The 16,625-nt window shown below is 44.3% G+C and overlaps 1 protein-coding gene across 1 annotated transcript in view; it reads right to left on the bottom strand.

Moving 5' to 3' along the window:
• ADCY5 (adenylate cyclase 5) overlaps window positions 1-16,625 on the bottom strand; it is a 412,412-nt gene that overhangs the window by 137,394 nt on the left and 258,393 nt on the right. The window lies entirely within an intron of this gene.

Below are 16,625 nucleotides of genomic sequence, written 5' to 3'. Positions count from 1 at the left end.
CACCAGGATTGCCCCTACCTGTGGTGGAAGAGCTGTCCTGGTCCCTGTCCAAAAAAACGGGGGCAAGGAACTTGTTAAAAATTTCAGCTTTCTCGTCTGGCATAGCCACAAGATTACCATTTGAGTCTAGCAGGGGCCCTACATTACCCAGTGCCCTCTTCTTACTCCCAATGTATTTGAAGAAGGGAGATAAGACTCTTGCCCTCTTTCTCTGGCTCTCGAAGATGAGCAGCGATGTGCATATGCCAGTGTATATGTGGAGGTGGATTTGATTAATAAAGTTTGATGATAAAATTGCTCCCCCTCTTTGGCTTAAAGGTCAGCTAAGGCTTTGAGTAATGCCACGTGAATCAAATGTGAATCCTGTTGAGGAAACGATTGGGACTAACCTTGCTTTGAAATGTTCTCTTTTGATACTATGTTTCCAAGGCTAATGCATAAACTTTGAAGTCAACTTGAGATGGGCTGTAGTAACTACTGTAAAACACACACGCTCCTTTCACAGGCAGATTTTAGCTTGAACATCTTTCCCCCAAAATCTCTTATTTTCCACTATCACACTCCTCTGAGAAATAACAAATGGATGGGATGACTCAGGCAATTAGTAGTAAGCTACAGAGAATTTCACTTCCAGCCACTCGTTTAAATCCAGCTTAGTTTAACAGTTACTAAACCATTATTGCTGTGTAGAAGAACCTGCAGGATTTATGGACAATGATTTAAGAGGAAACTCACCCCACCCCACTAAAGACAAAGTATTTGGGCTTTGAGACTCGTAGAAAGCATGACACCTGGGAAAGCAAAATTTACCTGGCCCTAAAGTGAGGGCAGCATGGGGCTGCCGCATGCCCCGCTTGCTGTTAACAATCACATCTCCACTTTATCAGCTGTGTGGGGACACCGGAGCCACATAAATATGAATCTGCAGCAACTTCCAGCCTACCCACAATGTGTTCTTCTGTGCCAGTTCAACACAGCCCCTGAAAAAAAGAGAGGGTACAGGGGCAGCTCAAGGTACCCCAGATGCATGTCTGAGATCTTGGCACAAGCTATGGGAAAGCAATGTAATCTCTCACGATAGGAACGCAAGCATCCCCCTCCAAAGGATGGTGATAGACTATGAGTGCACTCATGATTCTGGCAGCTGACAACACAACCCAGCATGGGGAAAACCAGAAAGGAAGTCAAGGCCTTGGACTGGCCTGGCTACTACAGAGAATAAGGTGTCAAAGCCAGATGTCTGTGAAAATCTGCTGCTGGGCCTCCTCCTGATTCATGCAAGACCCCTGCGTCCACAGCTATAAACCACCTTTGTTACGGGGTAGTGGAGAGATGGCAGGGCAGGGATCAGGTAAAAAAAAAGAAAAATATTGAATGGCGCGGCAGTACGGTCTCATTCCAGTGAGGCTGACTATAGAAATTCCAGCTACATTAACTCTGATGAAAACACCAGATCATTTCTAGGCTCCTTCAAAATATCCAGCAAGTAGTGATCACACATTTTATATATAGTAGATTTTTACATATTGAAGGTGGTAAAATTAAACTTGGTTTCTACTTAGCTTCACCTGTGTTTCATGTAAAAGGAAAAAAAATCTGGATGCACTATTAAAAATAACAGACAGTTGGCAAACCTACCTACAGGAGAAACCCACAGTCTGAACTGGACTTAATGGAATATGTCTCATTAGAAACTTATTCAGCTTTATGAAAGAGGCGTTACAGTTAGCAAGTAGGACATCAGAGCATAACATGCTTAGAAAAAGGTATGTAATATGCCAACCAGAATACACTATTAACGAGGATGCTAATTTGACATGTTCTTGCATTAACATCAGAGTGCACCCAATTATAGCCAGACTTTGGGAGCCTTTCTACTAGCCGCAGTCAGAACCAAGCTGTATGATATACTGTGCTTTGACTGATGCCTTCCCTTTAAACAGAAGGAATGAACACTTAGTGTGAAGTGACATGTTACGCTTAGACCATACTAAGGACACTTAAAATGTGAGCATTTGCATATTGAAGCTCATTAACTTGTGCTAAGGAGCTCATAGCAGAAGTGTTCACATCACAAACCCTGTCAGGTAATACTTGCAAATTCTGCTAACACTTCAAACCACGATTTTGACGTTACAAATTGATCAACTATAATCAATCATAATGCCTTGTGACCAAAGTAGACATGAGCCCTCTTTAAGGCCAGCTTGATGGTACTGTCCACAAACCTTGAAGGGTTTCCAACAGTGAAAAAGAGAACTGATTGCAAATCTACGTAAGGAAGTCCAGTGCAATGACTTGTGCCTACAAGACACACAGTGAGCACCTCCTAATAACCATCCTTCAATAAGCTGGCATGACTATGGCAATTCAAGCAATATGTAAGTGCCATACCTGTTAAAACTGAAACGGTCATAAACTCTACAGCAAAGACTGAAAAAAACAACACTGAAATCCTGACTGCCGAACTCTACAGAATCATAATCACTTCAGTCTACAAAGCACCCGACATGAGTCTCGCCTTTACAGATACACCAGGGATCACTCCAAACAAACCATGAGTGATCACTGGCGACTCTTTAACAGCCACAGCGTGCAATGGGGCTACAACGAGACCAAAAGCGGTGAAGCAGCAGAAGCCTGGTCGGATGCATACCAGCTAAGTCTAATCCATAACCCAAAGCTACCTAAACCATTCAATAGCAGCCGCTGGAAACAGGGATACACCCCAGCACTTATATTCACCAGCAACACCATCACTGGGTTAAGTAATAAAATGGTATTAGACCCTATCCCCCATTCTCATTATTGACCAGTTGGCATTCAGATCAAAGCTGCAGCAACACCTATAACTATGCCATTTCACAAATGTTTCAACTTTAAAAAGGCAAACTAGAAAGGCTTTTCAGAACACCTTGATGCCACAGTCCAAACCATCAAAGCACTGCCTGACGACTATGACAGATTCATAAAAGCTGTACAGAAATCTGCAAGGGAGACCATCCTGTGGGGCTGCTGCACGAATTACATGCCAGGTCTCACTCCGCAAACCGCTGGTCTGTACTAAGACTACAGGCAACAGCATGAACTAGACCTTTTTTCCGCAAACGCTATCACTAGAGGTGAGGAGCCCGTGTCAGCCATTACATAAGAATGCAGGAACTCTTGGGAGACCTTGACTGAGTCAACTGGTATAACACATAACAGTAAAAAGGTATGGGCAGCAATATGCAAACTGAGCAAAGACCCACGAAAGGTAGATCAACATCACAATGTCACCAGTAATCAAATTGCCCAACAGATGCTTCTCAATGGAAACCCCCCCAAAACAAATAAAAAAAACCCAAAAAACACTCAGACTGGAAAAGTACAAGCACCCTACAGGCACAGGTTTTACAAGCCCCTTCTCAATGACAGAGCTGAATGCTTGTATTAACGCACTGAAGGCTGGGAAAGCAGCCGGCCTTGACGACACACTTACTGAACAAATCAAGCAATTTGGATCTCAGACTCAAGACTAGCTCCTCTGCCTATAAAAACTCATGCACAGTTAGTAAAAAAAAAATCCCAAAGATACGGCAACGTGCTCAGGTAAAGCCAGGGAAAGATTCATCTGACCCAAAGAGCTTCAGACCTCTCTCTGCTATGCCACACATGAAAACTGTATACATGACTGATACTGAACCAGCTTCCCCATACAGGATAAAAAATCCCTGAACAAGGCAGCTTTTGCCCTGAAAAAAAATCAACAATGAGCCAGTTGCTCAATCTAATTCAACATATTGAAGATGGTTTTGAAAGAGGTCAAATCACTGGAGCTGTTTTTGTCAACCTATCAGCTGCCTACATTACAGTTAACCACTGACAACTCCTCCACAAGACCCTAGAAATAACAAAAAAAATCTATACTTTACAGCGCTTGGTACGAGCCCTGCTTGGAAACAGACTTTTTTGTCAAACTGGATAGAAAACAAAGCAGATGGATGCAACAGATTAATGGCCTCCCCCAAGGAAGCATACTTGCACCACTGTTATATAACACCTATACAAATGATCAACTAATGGATCAATCTGGAAACAAAATGTTGCATGTAAGCAGATGACCTGTGCATAACAGCCCAAAACACTAGCTTTGACCATACTGCAAAATCCCTGTGGGAGGCACTAACTGGCCTAACCTCATACTACACTGAGAAACAATTACACACCAGCCCAACAAAAACACAAGTACGTGCCTCCTTTCTGAAAAACTACAAGGCCAACTGCCACAAAACATTACATGGTCTGGGACTCCACTGTCCCACTGTCCAAACCCAGTTTGCCTTGGAGTCACCCTCATTCAAGCTCTCATACAAAAAGCATATCAGGAAGACAGAGCCAAGGTGAGTACTCGTAACAACATTTTATATAAGTACATCAACTTAAAATGGAGAGCCCCTCAACCACCTGAACCACTGCCTTGGCTCTCAGCTTCTCTTCTGCAGAGTATGTATGCCCCCTGTATGGGAGAAATCCATTCATGCCAAGCGCCTTGACCCCATTCTGAATTATAGCTGCTGATGCGTCACAGGATGTCTGAAGCCTACCAGCCCAACCAGTGTGCATCCGCTAGCTGGCATCGCTCCACCTGACATCAGAAGAGCAGCAGCCAGCAAGACAGAATGATCAAGACAAACCAAAGATGCGAGACACCCAACACATGACTACTATGTGGCACACAAATGACTGAAGTCATATAGGAGTTTCCTCACCAGCACTCAACTTCTTGGTGCCACACCCCAGGAGACAAGATTATAGATGTGAAAAGAGAAACTGGAAAAAAAACAAAAAACAAAAAAACCAAAAAGTATCTGACAGTGAAAAAAGTGGACACTCCAGCAGCCAAGTCCTTACCACCAGGGGATGATGAACCATGGCAACGGTGGCAATGTCTCAACTGCCTACATACAATGAAAGGTCTCCCAAAGACTACATGGGCACAAGCAGGCGTAACAAAATGGTCAAGCATGGTATACAGACATAAGAAGAAGAACTCATGGTAAGTTCACCCTGAGCATCTCAAAGTTATGCCACGTCAGGAGAGGGTTAACTCTGGGCCTTGCTACTTAGCTCATGTTAGGGTAACTTCAGTCTGCTCCACACAGATGAAACAAGAAATCTGCAGTCCTTTAGTATCCCAGGATGCACCACTCTCAGCCCCTCACACCCTACTAGCCAGAGCAAGGAGAGAGGCTAGGTGCCCTGGCTTCTAGCCACTCCCCTGCTTGTCAGCCCTCTCACAGCAAGTCAGAGCTGTGCAGGCAAGAAAGGGTATTGGGTCTTACCATGCAACTGCCCACTGCATGTTCTCACTTCAACATCGCTTAACATTGTACTAGTTCAGTAAGATCCAAGTACAATGTTGAACTTCACCATTAGACCTGAGGAAAGAAAGTGAGGCTTCAAGACTTTTAATCTTGTTTTGTGACTAAAATGCAACTGGGATCTCTAGCAGTTTATCCGATTGAAAAATCATTGCCCCAAAGCAGCAGGTTGCAAACATATGATGCTTAACATCCTACAATCCCCACACACTTTACAAACAGCTAAGTACCACATTACTTCTGTAGTAGACACATACCATATCCATTCTGAAGATGAGACAGGCTGCAGGGCCAGGCAGGGTGGCCCCTTGGAGACTAACATGTACCTTGAGATGGTCTAAGTCTGGCTCGTCTCGTCACATGGATCTCCCAGCTTGAACACCTCAGAGACATCACTAGTAGCTTCCCACCCCTCCCAGAAAAATGACAACCATCTGAAGGTAGATGGAGGGGACAACCCTGTCCTGATTTACAGGCAACTCTGCAACCTTAAATGTCATCTGTCCACCAACAGACTATTTAAGTCCTATTCTCACTAAGGCACCAGGCTTTGCTTCAGACCCAGATGCTAGCTGTACCCCCTCATCAACCCAGACCTCATTATACCATCCAGGGTTTGTTCACCTGCCCCTCTACCAACATCACATATGCCATCACCTGCTTACAGTGTCCCTCTGGTGCCTACACTGGACAGAAGGGGCACACCCCGATTTGACATCAGCTCCAGAAAGACACAAAAGCCAGTGGCACAATGCTTTAATCTCCCTGGATAGTCCGTCACTGACCCCAAGGTAGCTGGTCTTAGACAACAAAACTTCAGCACTCAATTTGAGCATGAAAATGCAGAACACCAAATCATCCACAGACTGGACTGTTACATATGGTCTCAACCACAGACTCCGAATTCTTATCCCAAAACCTGACGTAGTTTTTACAATGCTTATATACCTTGGTGGGTTAGTCACTTTATTTGTGCATTTTGGATCTCTTCAATCCACCCTTGTCTCGCTCAAAACTGCCTTCTCCCTCATCCTTTCCTCCCCTTTCCCTGTCCTTTGTATTTAAATTACTTTTTTCCTTTCTGTTTAGCACCCTGCTCTCTGCAAGTCCATTCATAGCATCTGATTAAGTTGGCTGTCCCTTACAAAAGTGTATGCATCTCTGATTCAGTTAGTCTATAAGGTGCAACTCCACCCTGCCTTCTGCTAGACTTCAGACTAACATGGCTAACTACCTCTTCCTACAGATGACAGAGAAGCTGGCTTGACTGCAGGGCTGGCACGAGAACCCAGGAATCTTGACTCTCAAAACTAATGATTTACTTTTTAGTTGAATTGTTTAATGGTAATCAATCAGAGACGATTTTTAAGTTTTGTTGCTAGAATATAATTGAATCAGAAAGCTAGTTAAACATCTTGCTCATTTACAGTGCCTGCAGCAAGAGGAACCCATTGTTTTATTTCTACAAATAGTCTAATTCAAGTTGTCAAACTATTTTAAACAACTTGCTACACCAAGTTAATCTCGTTCAGTATGCAGTTCACAAGAATTATATGAAGAGGAGGAGAGAGGAAATTGTTACTTTCCCCATGCCTGGATACCATCTCTAAAATAAACTTTGTGAAACAGTTCATCAGAGGAATTAAAAAAAAAAGAGACAACGCCAGCCTTTATTCTTCTATAGAGTATGTCTGAACTCCATTTATAGCCTTGAGATTACTATATTTGGCCAAACCTAGATAGCATTAAGCCATTATCATTGCAATGGGCTACTATAAATAGCACAGGAACGGTGAATGTTTAAATTTCCACCTGGAAAGCATCAGGTAAACAAAATAATCTGTGTATACTTTAGTGTGTGTGTGTGTGTGTGTGTGCGCGTATCAGATATAATCTTATGCAAGATAAGATCATTTCATTGCATAATTCACTGTGTTGTTTACCCAAAAAGGGGACTCGTATAGTCTTGGGAACTCCTTTCCTGATTATATTTCACAATGGTCTTTATATTTAACACGCAGCTGTGGGAAAGGTCAAGTCACACCACGAAGTTCTGTATTTGTCAAAGTTAATTCTCATACAATAACTCAGAGAAAGAGATTCCTCACTTCTCAAAAAAACCCTCATAAAACATGGTCATTTGCATCTAAACCGAATATATTAACCCAACATATCTTTTCATCTTGACCAACACCACTGCCTCAGATTAATTTTAATACAGCATTGTCTGGAAAAATAACTTGCTGCCAGAAGTGAGAGGAAGTCATATTTTCATTGTGGATAAATTAGTCTCTGAACTTTACTTTCCATAACAATAAACAGGAGATTATGAACTCATTCACAGGAAGCCCTGAATAAGGTCTTAAACAGATTTTTCTTTTATTCACTCAAGTTAGAGAGACCACCTCACTTCTGCATGAAAATCATATATATATCCTGCACAGGCAGAAGCATGTCCCTAGGAAAAAAATATCTGCTTAGACAGTGTAATGAACAGGAAGATGCAAACGCTTCTCTCCTCTACCAGGTGCTATTTATTGCTTATATTTAAGAGCCTCTATAGCAGAGGTGGGTAAAATACAGCCCGTGGGCCAGATCCAGCCCATGAAGGGCCTTTGTCTGGCCTGTGGCAGGTCCCTTGGTTCCACTTGTCCCAGGTGCCACCCAGCCACAGTGCGTGACCCCTGGGCATGCAGTAGGGCAGGGGCGGCTCCATGGCTCAACTGCCTTTCTAGGCAGCCCAGACAATGGCAGCTCCTTCTGGCTGCCACCACTGCTGGCCCCAGCCCCATGGTACCAGAAGGGACCTGTGCACACAGCCCCGACCCGGTCCGGACTTGCCCATCCAGGGGCAGCCCCAACCCGGTGTCCCATGCCGGTCAGGACTCTTCCATCCAGACTCAGCAGCATCAGCAGTGGCAGCTGCCAGGCAGAAACTGTTGCTCGGTGCATGGGAAAAGCGGCCTCTCCACTTCACCACTGTCGGACAGTTCTTGCTGCAGCTGGCCAGATCCTGCAACGCGCTGGGCTGCCCTGAGGCTGCTCTGCACTGTCGCTGCTGTCATGCTCGGCAGCCCAGAGGTGGCGGTGATGGTGGCAAAGCCATGGGGCAGCCCAGCACAGGCTCCGGGCACCTGCACCAAGAACTGCCCAGCAGCAGTGAGGAGAGGCTGCTTTTTCCCCATGCTGAGCAACAGTTTCTGTCTAGCAGCTACCGCTGCTGAGCCTGGATGGGTGAGTCTGGAGCAGATGTGGGGCACAGCAGGTTGGGGCTGTGCACTCGGGTCCCTGCCAGTACCCCAGTGAGGCTGGGGCCAGCAGCAACGGCAGTCGGAAGGAGCCACCCCAGCCCCACTGCATGCCCAGGGAGTAGCAGGATACACCACACCCGGGCAGTACGGAGCAGGTGCAGGGTACACTGGGGCTGTGTGCTGTTGGCAGTGGCAGGGAGGTGCCGTACGTGGGCTTTGAGCAGTTGTGGGGTGGATGCTGACTACTCAGGGGCGTGCGTGGAGGAGGCTCCCATGCACGCCCCACCATACCTTCAAACTTTCCCCCACAATCACACACCCCACAAACACTACACTCATCCACACCCTGCATCACACTCTCCCACACCTGCGTGCCTCTGGGGGGAGCTCCACTCACTGCTACATGCACACACCCCACCACACACAAACATAAAAATATATACGTTGTACAAATATTTTTTGTATTTGTGTTTCTGCCCTCAGAAATGATTATACATACATACATACATACATACATACAAGTAAATAAATAAATAAATAAATATAAAGCCTGCAAACTGAGATCAGTCAAAATATTATGGGAAAACAAGTACAGATCTGGTTTGGTTTTATTTTACTTTTTTTATACTGCCCGCTAAGAACATTTTCCTCCAAACAAATGATTCACTGGTAATAAAGTTCTGCCATAAAAGGAAATTGGAGGAACACATGAAAGGGCAGTTTCTGAAGAGCTGGACAATCTGCATAATTCTGAATAATACTAAATATAGTTTGGAGTGGAGAAGACATTAGCGCCTTTATCACAAATATGTAGAAAGGGGTGTCAGGGGGAACTGTTCCTTCAGAACAGGTAAAAAAAAAAAAGTAACTTCCCTCATCTGGAAAAGATCACTTCCTGTTAAAAGAACTTTTCTTTTCAGTTAAAATTAGACATGGTGCCTCTACTACGACCTCAGGCTCAATACTCCATCAATTTCCAGATGTTTAAAATCCCTGTCTAAATATGAATTCAGCAAATGGTTTCTTTCTTCCTCCACATAGTGGGACAAATCAAAAGTTTGATCTGAATAGCCTCAAAGCTTTGCATCATCGTGTACTCAGAAATCAACATCCTGACCCACATTTAGTAAGAATTCATAAACAAATTGCAATGTGTGTCTACATACAGTGTGTACACACACACACACACACACACACACACACTTCTGCAGAACTACATTTGCTTGCAGGTTTTCTAGTAATATGCACTTGAAATTCTCTTAATTTTGCTCATTATGCCTTAAATATCAATAAAAAGAATTCTGCAAACATTAGCAAAAACATGCAAGGCAGTAGCTGAGTAGACAACTAGCATTGAGCAGGCTGCAAAACAGAGATTTGAAGATTTTTTGGGTGGAGGTAACAGGTTTAAAAGAAAAGCACTTTTCAGGATCTTCATGAGTGCACGTGGAGCCAAGGATTCTGGAAGCAACTGAGTCTCATCCAGAAGGCCTTCAAATTCTAACTGCAGGCAGCTCAATTCACTTGCTTTCAACAGGGCAAAGGGCTGATCTGAATTTGCTGCAATTCACACTTATGGTACCAGCAAGCCCTTTTTTTTTTTCCTATCCTGATTAGCAGATCAGGGAGTCATCCACCCTGGAAGCTTCAGTAGAACTTCTGCTCTCAGAGACGATACTGAAGCAATCGTTCTACCATAACCTTTAATCAGTAAGAAATGAAAATATACATCAAAACAAAGTGGACAAAGAAGGTCAGCCTGCCATATTTCAGTGCGCAATGGAGAGCGTTAGATGAATCCATTATATAGCACTCATTAAAAATAATATTAAAAAACTCACAAAGCAAAAACAAAGCTAAAAGAAAACAAGGCTCTCCCACTTGCATTAGGTATGAAAGAAACGTTTCTGCTTATTAACTATCAACAGGAAGCCACATTCAATGGGGAGGCACAACACCCCTGCACTAACTTGACTTATTTTTGAATTGCCTTGACACAATAACCTTTACCTAAAACAGGCCATAGCTCTTCTGCATAACAATGAAAAAAAAACCCGGTTAAGATGCCTGGGAGTTTTCTAATCTCAAGTGACTTTCCTTGACTACTCTACAGATTGCAGTAAAATGCAGACCTGCTAGTTCTCAGCTAATTTATGTATTCCTCTGATTTGAATACTATTCCCTTCAATATGTTTCTTGGTTCGCCCATAGGCTTTAAAAAGGTGTGGCAGTAATGGATAATTCCCAGAAGAAATTATTTTACTGCACCCATTCAAGGCAATGGGCTTCATGCCCAACTCAGAGCGAAATGAGTCATTTCTTCCAAGTCGCATCTCCTTTTCCAGTCCTCTTACTTTGTCATTCCTCAGAATTATTTACCATTATTAACAGATCTTTCAGCTCAGTGGCCCCTTTAATACTGTTCATTTATTTATCCAACTTGTCATCTTAAATCTGAAATTCAGCAGCATGACTTTATTGGTTGGACTCCGAGCTTGCAAGTGTTATTTCAATTTTTGCGCCCATTGCTGCCATATCCAAGACCAATGCCTAAGAGCTACAAAACAATAAGAGTATTGTGCAGAACTGTACCTTCATGAATTTTCATGCAACTATGTTTGCTCTAACCCTGCACTGGAGGTCAAATGATAGACAGAGGGATGGTCCATCTTGAAGCAAAATGGCATCCAGCATGATTAAAATAAATGGCTCTGAAACACGGAAAGTGCATCTATTAAACAGAATGAGGTTCCTGCTGAACTGAGTGTAGCTTATTTTGCTGGAGGGAAGAACTGCCCTGAAACCGATTTTTCATAATACAGTCCAAAGAACAGTGGGAAGGAAGAACTATTTTATAAATCTCTCTATTAACACCTGCCATAAGATCTGCAATTACTTCACAAATAAACTTCAAACCTAAGAGTAAGCTGAATATTGAGTCAGCTTCCTGCTTATTATTCTGATTTTAAACTTGTTGCCTAGAGACCCCAGAGAAACTTTAATAAGATTTCTGTATCTCATATCAAAAGACTTGATACATGGTTTGAGAGGCAACTTATACTGGATCCGATTTCTGCTTGGGTGTGAAGGGAAAACCTATCAGTGATCATTCAGATGCCATTTATTCAAGGACCAGAGAATACCTCCCCTACATCTGGTATTGTCATCTTATTTTAAAATACGTTATTACGTCTCCTCAGATCAAAGAGTCATGTTGCTAACTGCAATTTATCTGGAGAAAATCCCTATCAGATTATGGAGATGAAACAATTGTTCCCATTATATATGTGCTCTTGTTGCAAAAAAAAAAAGCCAACAGCAATCTGGGTTGTATTCGCAGGAACGTTACTTGCAAATCAAGGAAGTGATTCTCCTGTACTGATCACCACTGGGGAGGCCTCACCTGGAATATTGTGCCCAGCTTTGGGCCCCGCACTGCAAGAAGGACACAAACAGTTCGGAAAGGGTCCAGCACAGAGCAACAAAAATGGTCAGGGGCCTGAGAGAAGAAAAGGCTGAAAGTGCTGAGGTTATTTAGTCTGGAGAAGAGAAGACTGAGGGGGTATTTGATACCAGCCTTCAAACACCCAAAGGGCGATTGCAGAGAGGATGGAGATGGACTTCTCTCCAGCTGCAGGAGACAGGACTAGGAGCAATGGCCTCAAAGTGGAGCAAGAGAAATTTATGTTAAAGATTAGGAGGCACTTTCTGACTATAAGGACAGTCAGGCGTTGGAACAGGCTGCCTAGAGAAATTGTGGACTCTCCATCCCTGGAAACTTTCAAGAGCAGGTTGGGCAGACCCTTGGCTAGGATGGTTTAATCAGGGAGGAGCCTGCCAGAAGCAGGAAGCCGGACTAGAAGACCCTGGGAGGTCCCTTCCAGCACTACTTTCCTGTGCACCTATATGTTTATAATTTCAACATGTAATGACCATAATTATTTACAATTTAAATATAGAGCTTCTTACCCTGAATTACCCCTTAACCCTGACTGTATTTTTGTACTGGCTCTTTAAAAGAGCTGAACTCAAAGAGGAAAGATCATGGGGTATTAGCTAGAGCTGTGCTCTGGGTAATAGGGATTGACTGAAATAAAGATGAAAGAACATCTAATTTTGTCTCCTGTTATTTGAGGAAAGGCTTCTGTATTATCTAAACAAATTTTTTAATAAAACTATCCTCCTAAATGGATAATCATCTCCATAAAGTCTAGCTTGCATTGCATGTCCTTGATTCCAAATCCAAGAATTGCAGTGTTACTGGACTTTCCTATGTAATACTAAACAATACAACATCTGATTGTCCTGTATCATTTCCTGTATCAGGCAACTAGCTTTTTTTTATTTATTTATTTACTTTACTTCAGTGTCAAGCCAACTTCTATGTAGTGAAAGGAATTTTTTTTTTTTTTCACCAGGGTTATTAATACAGGCAGTCCTCGGACTTACGACACAACTGGTTCCTGAAAACTGCGTCTTAAGTTGAAACATTGCAACTCGGAACCAATTTTCTCATAAGAAACAATGTTATAAATGGGAGATTGAACCAAGGCCCAATACCCTATTTTCACTAAAAATACCCCAGAATTTTGTACTCGATAAATTATAGATGAGTGATATAGCTACATTAATGTATTTATATTGTAAATAGCAATCATACTGATTTGGAAGGACTTCTTTGAGGTGACTTTGCCGGACTTTTTGAAGGGCTCTCAGCTGGAGTCTTCTCAGGAGTCTCGGCTGCTTTCTTAAAGAAAGTGTCCAAGGAAGTTTGGACAGATGTTCTCCAGGGAGACGAGCGACACAGTGAACTTGTTCGCTGGCGTGGAGTGGCGTCGGATCAGGTGTTGTAAAGTTGAAACCAACGTCAAAGTTGAAACAGGGTGTCAGCTGATAAACGTTGTAAGTGCAAAATGTTGTAACTGGAAAGTTGTGAGTTGAGGACTGCCTGTATTGTGTGTTAGCGAAGTAACTCTGAAGAACTACTTCTTCCCCAAAAAAGGCAAGTTAAATAGGAAAATAAATTTAAAAATTGAAAAGAATGAGATTGTTACAGCTATTCTACAGAGGGACTAGCTCTCTTTAAAATCATTAAAATACTTAAATAGCTGCCTTTGATATCTGATGAAAATTTGATCTTACATCCTGCCTGATCATCAAGGATCCAGGTTTTCTGTAAAGGGGGAAATGGAAAAAAACCAAAGATTTCCCCCTTTACCTAGCCAAGAAAAATGGGAGTTTTTCATTTTAGTGGAGAAACACAGATTTTCCACTTTTGCAAAGAGCTCTCTGCAGGCAGGCAGTTTCAGTCTGAAAGGGGCTGTGGGGAGCAGGAGGAAGGCTGTCAGGCAGAGGCGCCATGGGCATGTACATGCACATGGTCGCCAGGCAGCCTAGAGAGCAGCTCCCGCAGGTAAGTCTGAGGGGTGCCTGGATTGAGGCCCCCATAGGGAGGAAGGGAGTTGGGCAGGGCTGGGACTGGGGTTGCTACCAAGCTGGGCAGCGCATGGGCCTTGGGGACAGATTGCATGGCTGCAGAGCCCTGGCAGAGAGCGGGACAGGGACACAGGTGACTCATCCCGGGGGGCAGCTCCCTGCCATTGTGTGCACTCCTGGGGTGGGGGCAGTGGTGACCCTTGCCCCCCAGATCTGTTGTGCACAGGGCAGAGGCGGGTGCAGGATGTGCACCGTGGGCTTGGGCTACCCAGCCTGCTGCTCTCCCTAGGGGCCTCTGCAGCCCAGTGGGTGGGACCTGGCACAGCAGAGCAGGGTCAGGCAGGGAAGCTGCTTGCCACTGTAAGCCCTGTATCGCCCTGGCAAGGCGTCCCCTGACTGCCCCACAACAGAAGTGGGGGCAGTGGCATGGGGTTGTGCCCCTCACTGCTGTGGAGTGGGCAGGAGACACCTTGTCAGGGCACCACAGGGCTCGCAGCAGCAAGGAGCTTCCCCACCCAGCCTTGCTCTGCCCTGCCACACTAGGTCCCACCCACTGGGCTGTGGAGGCCCCAAGAAAGGGCACCAGGGCAGGCAGCTTGAGCCCACAGCAGGCAGCCGTACCACTCCTGCCCTGATTTGGGGAGCACGGGTCCCCTCCTGCCCCCCAGGAGTGTACACAGTGGTGGTGACTGCCTCCCACCCTCCAAGCCCACAGCAGGCAGCCCACAAACCACCCTCCACACACACACGCTCTGCTCCAGCCATGTTGCCCGTGGGGCAGTGAGGGAGCAAGGGGCACCAGCAAGGCTGGGAGGCTGTGGTTTGGGAGTGGGAGACCTGGACCTGCATTCTGTGAGCTAAGGGGGCAGGGGGAGCTCCAATTTTCCATGATAAAAAACCCAAAGTCAAACACCAAAATGTATAGATATTTAGAATTTATTTTATTATAGTGACTGATGCACTGGTAGGCTCCAAATATCCATCCATCCATCGTGGTGTTTCATTGTAATAGCGGAGTTGGGGTTTTTAATCGGAGAATTTGCATTTTTTTAAATCAGAGAAAAACCAAGATCCATGATGATCATACATCACCCAACATTGGGTCACAACTGAAAAACACAAAAGCCTGATCTAAGGCTCACAAGATTCAATGGAAAGACCTATGCCACCTTCAATGGCTTTGAATTAGACCTTTTGCACCATAATGGTGCAATCTGCTCCCTTTTCCTCGTTACCTTATGCTTCTTTAAACACATAATACATCACGTTTTTGATGGCTTTTACAAGTTTCATGATCTGAAATGTCTTTTTTTACTGTTGTCTAGCAGCAAGGATTAAAGAAGGACACTCTAGATGTTATAGATACAATAAACCTGTTTTAATTTTAGATGTTGGACACCAAACTTCAGATTAGAAGTGGCTCTGGATACTAAGTACATACTGGAGTAGTAAAAAGGAGGCTGCATAAGTGGTCAGGGAAAAATGTCTTACTTCAGAAACAGGATCTACCTCATTGGGATGCTGCGGGAAAATTCTTCGTAATTAAGCAGTGCCATACCAGGAGGACAGCTCCCAGATCACAACACAGCTTGGCTCAACAAAAGCTAACCTGACTTCTCCACCTCCCTGCAAGGCAGCAAAGGCCAGTAATGTCAAAATTAAATGCTACATTGAAAAAAAAAAAAAAAGCTAACAATTATATTGTCTTATAAAAGGACAAAGATAACATTTCCTTTCCTGTCTTCATTTTCTGGTCCATGCTACCCACTTTTCTCTCATCATCCAAGTTAACACTTCATCTTTCCTCTTCGCTCCAAGATGCTCACAAAATTACTAAGACTGCAGTTTTGAACACTTTCAGTTCTCCTAGAAGTCAATGGGAGCGAAGGTGCTCAATGACCTAGGCTCTGGCTTTGCAACTCACACAGTGTATCTGATTTTGTACGACTTATCACTGCCCATTTCTTTACAGGAGGCTCTTTAACAGCGGGAGCAGGGAGCTGAAGAACACTAGTGTGCTGTCTTAGCTGAGGGGCTGCTGGGATCTGGTTCTGATGCCATACTTGTTTCAAGACCAGTAGTGGCTACTCGCATCATCTTAAGAGTGATTTGACTTTGCAGTTTCATATGCATACAAGGACTGTATGTCAAAGGCAGAGCCGACCCTAGCAGGATGCGGGGCCTGGGGCAAATCAGCCTGTGTGGGGCCCCTTTAACACTGCATGGGGCCATGGGACCCCCGTAAAGGCAGGGCACAGGAGTGCCATAGCAATGAAATTTGCACCCGGGGCCAAGCAGATCCCACGCACCCAGGATGAGCTGCTCTTCAGTGGATGCGAAGCTGGTGGTGAACGGAGGGGGAATGGCCAGACTCTTCTTCCTCAGCGCGGGGCTGAGCTGTCAGCTCCAGGAAGGCCCTGCAGCCGTGGTTGCTCCACCAGGTCCCCCAAAGCGCAGGGGCCCAGGGCGGTCACCCTGATTCACCCTAACCAGGAGCCAGCTCTGGTCAAAGGAATATGACATGGGATTATCCAACTGGTATATCCTTTTTTTTTTTTTTTTTTTTTTTTTTTTT

This window comes from Gavialis gangeticus, unplaced genomic scaffold (assembly GCF_001723915.1).
Source record: "Gavialis gangeticus isolate Ggan-Ray unplaced genomic scaffold, GavGan_comp1, whole genome shotgun sequence".
In the NCBI taxonomy this organism is placed as follows: Eukaryota; Metazoa; Chordata; order Crocodylia; family Gavialidae; genus Gavialis; species Gavialis gangeticus.
The sequence above is the reverse complement of the archived record's forward strand: the minus strand, read 5'-3'. Positions and strand labels throughout refer to the sequence as shown.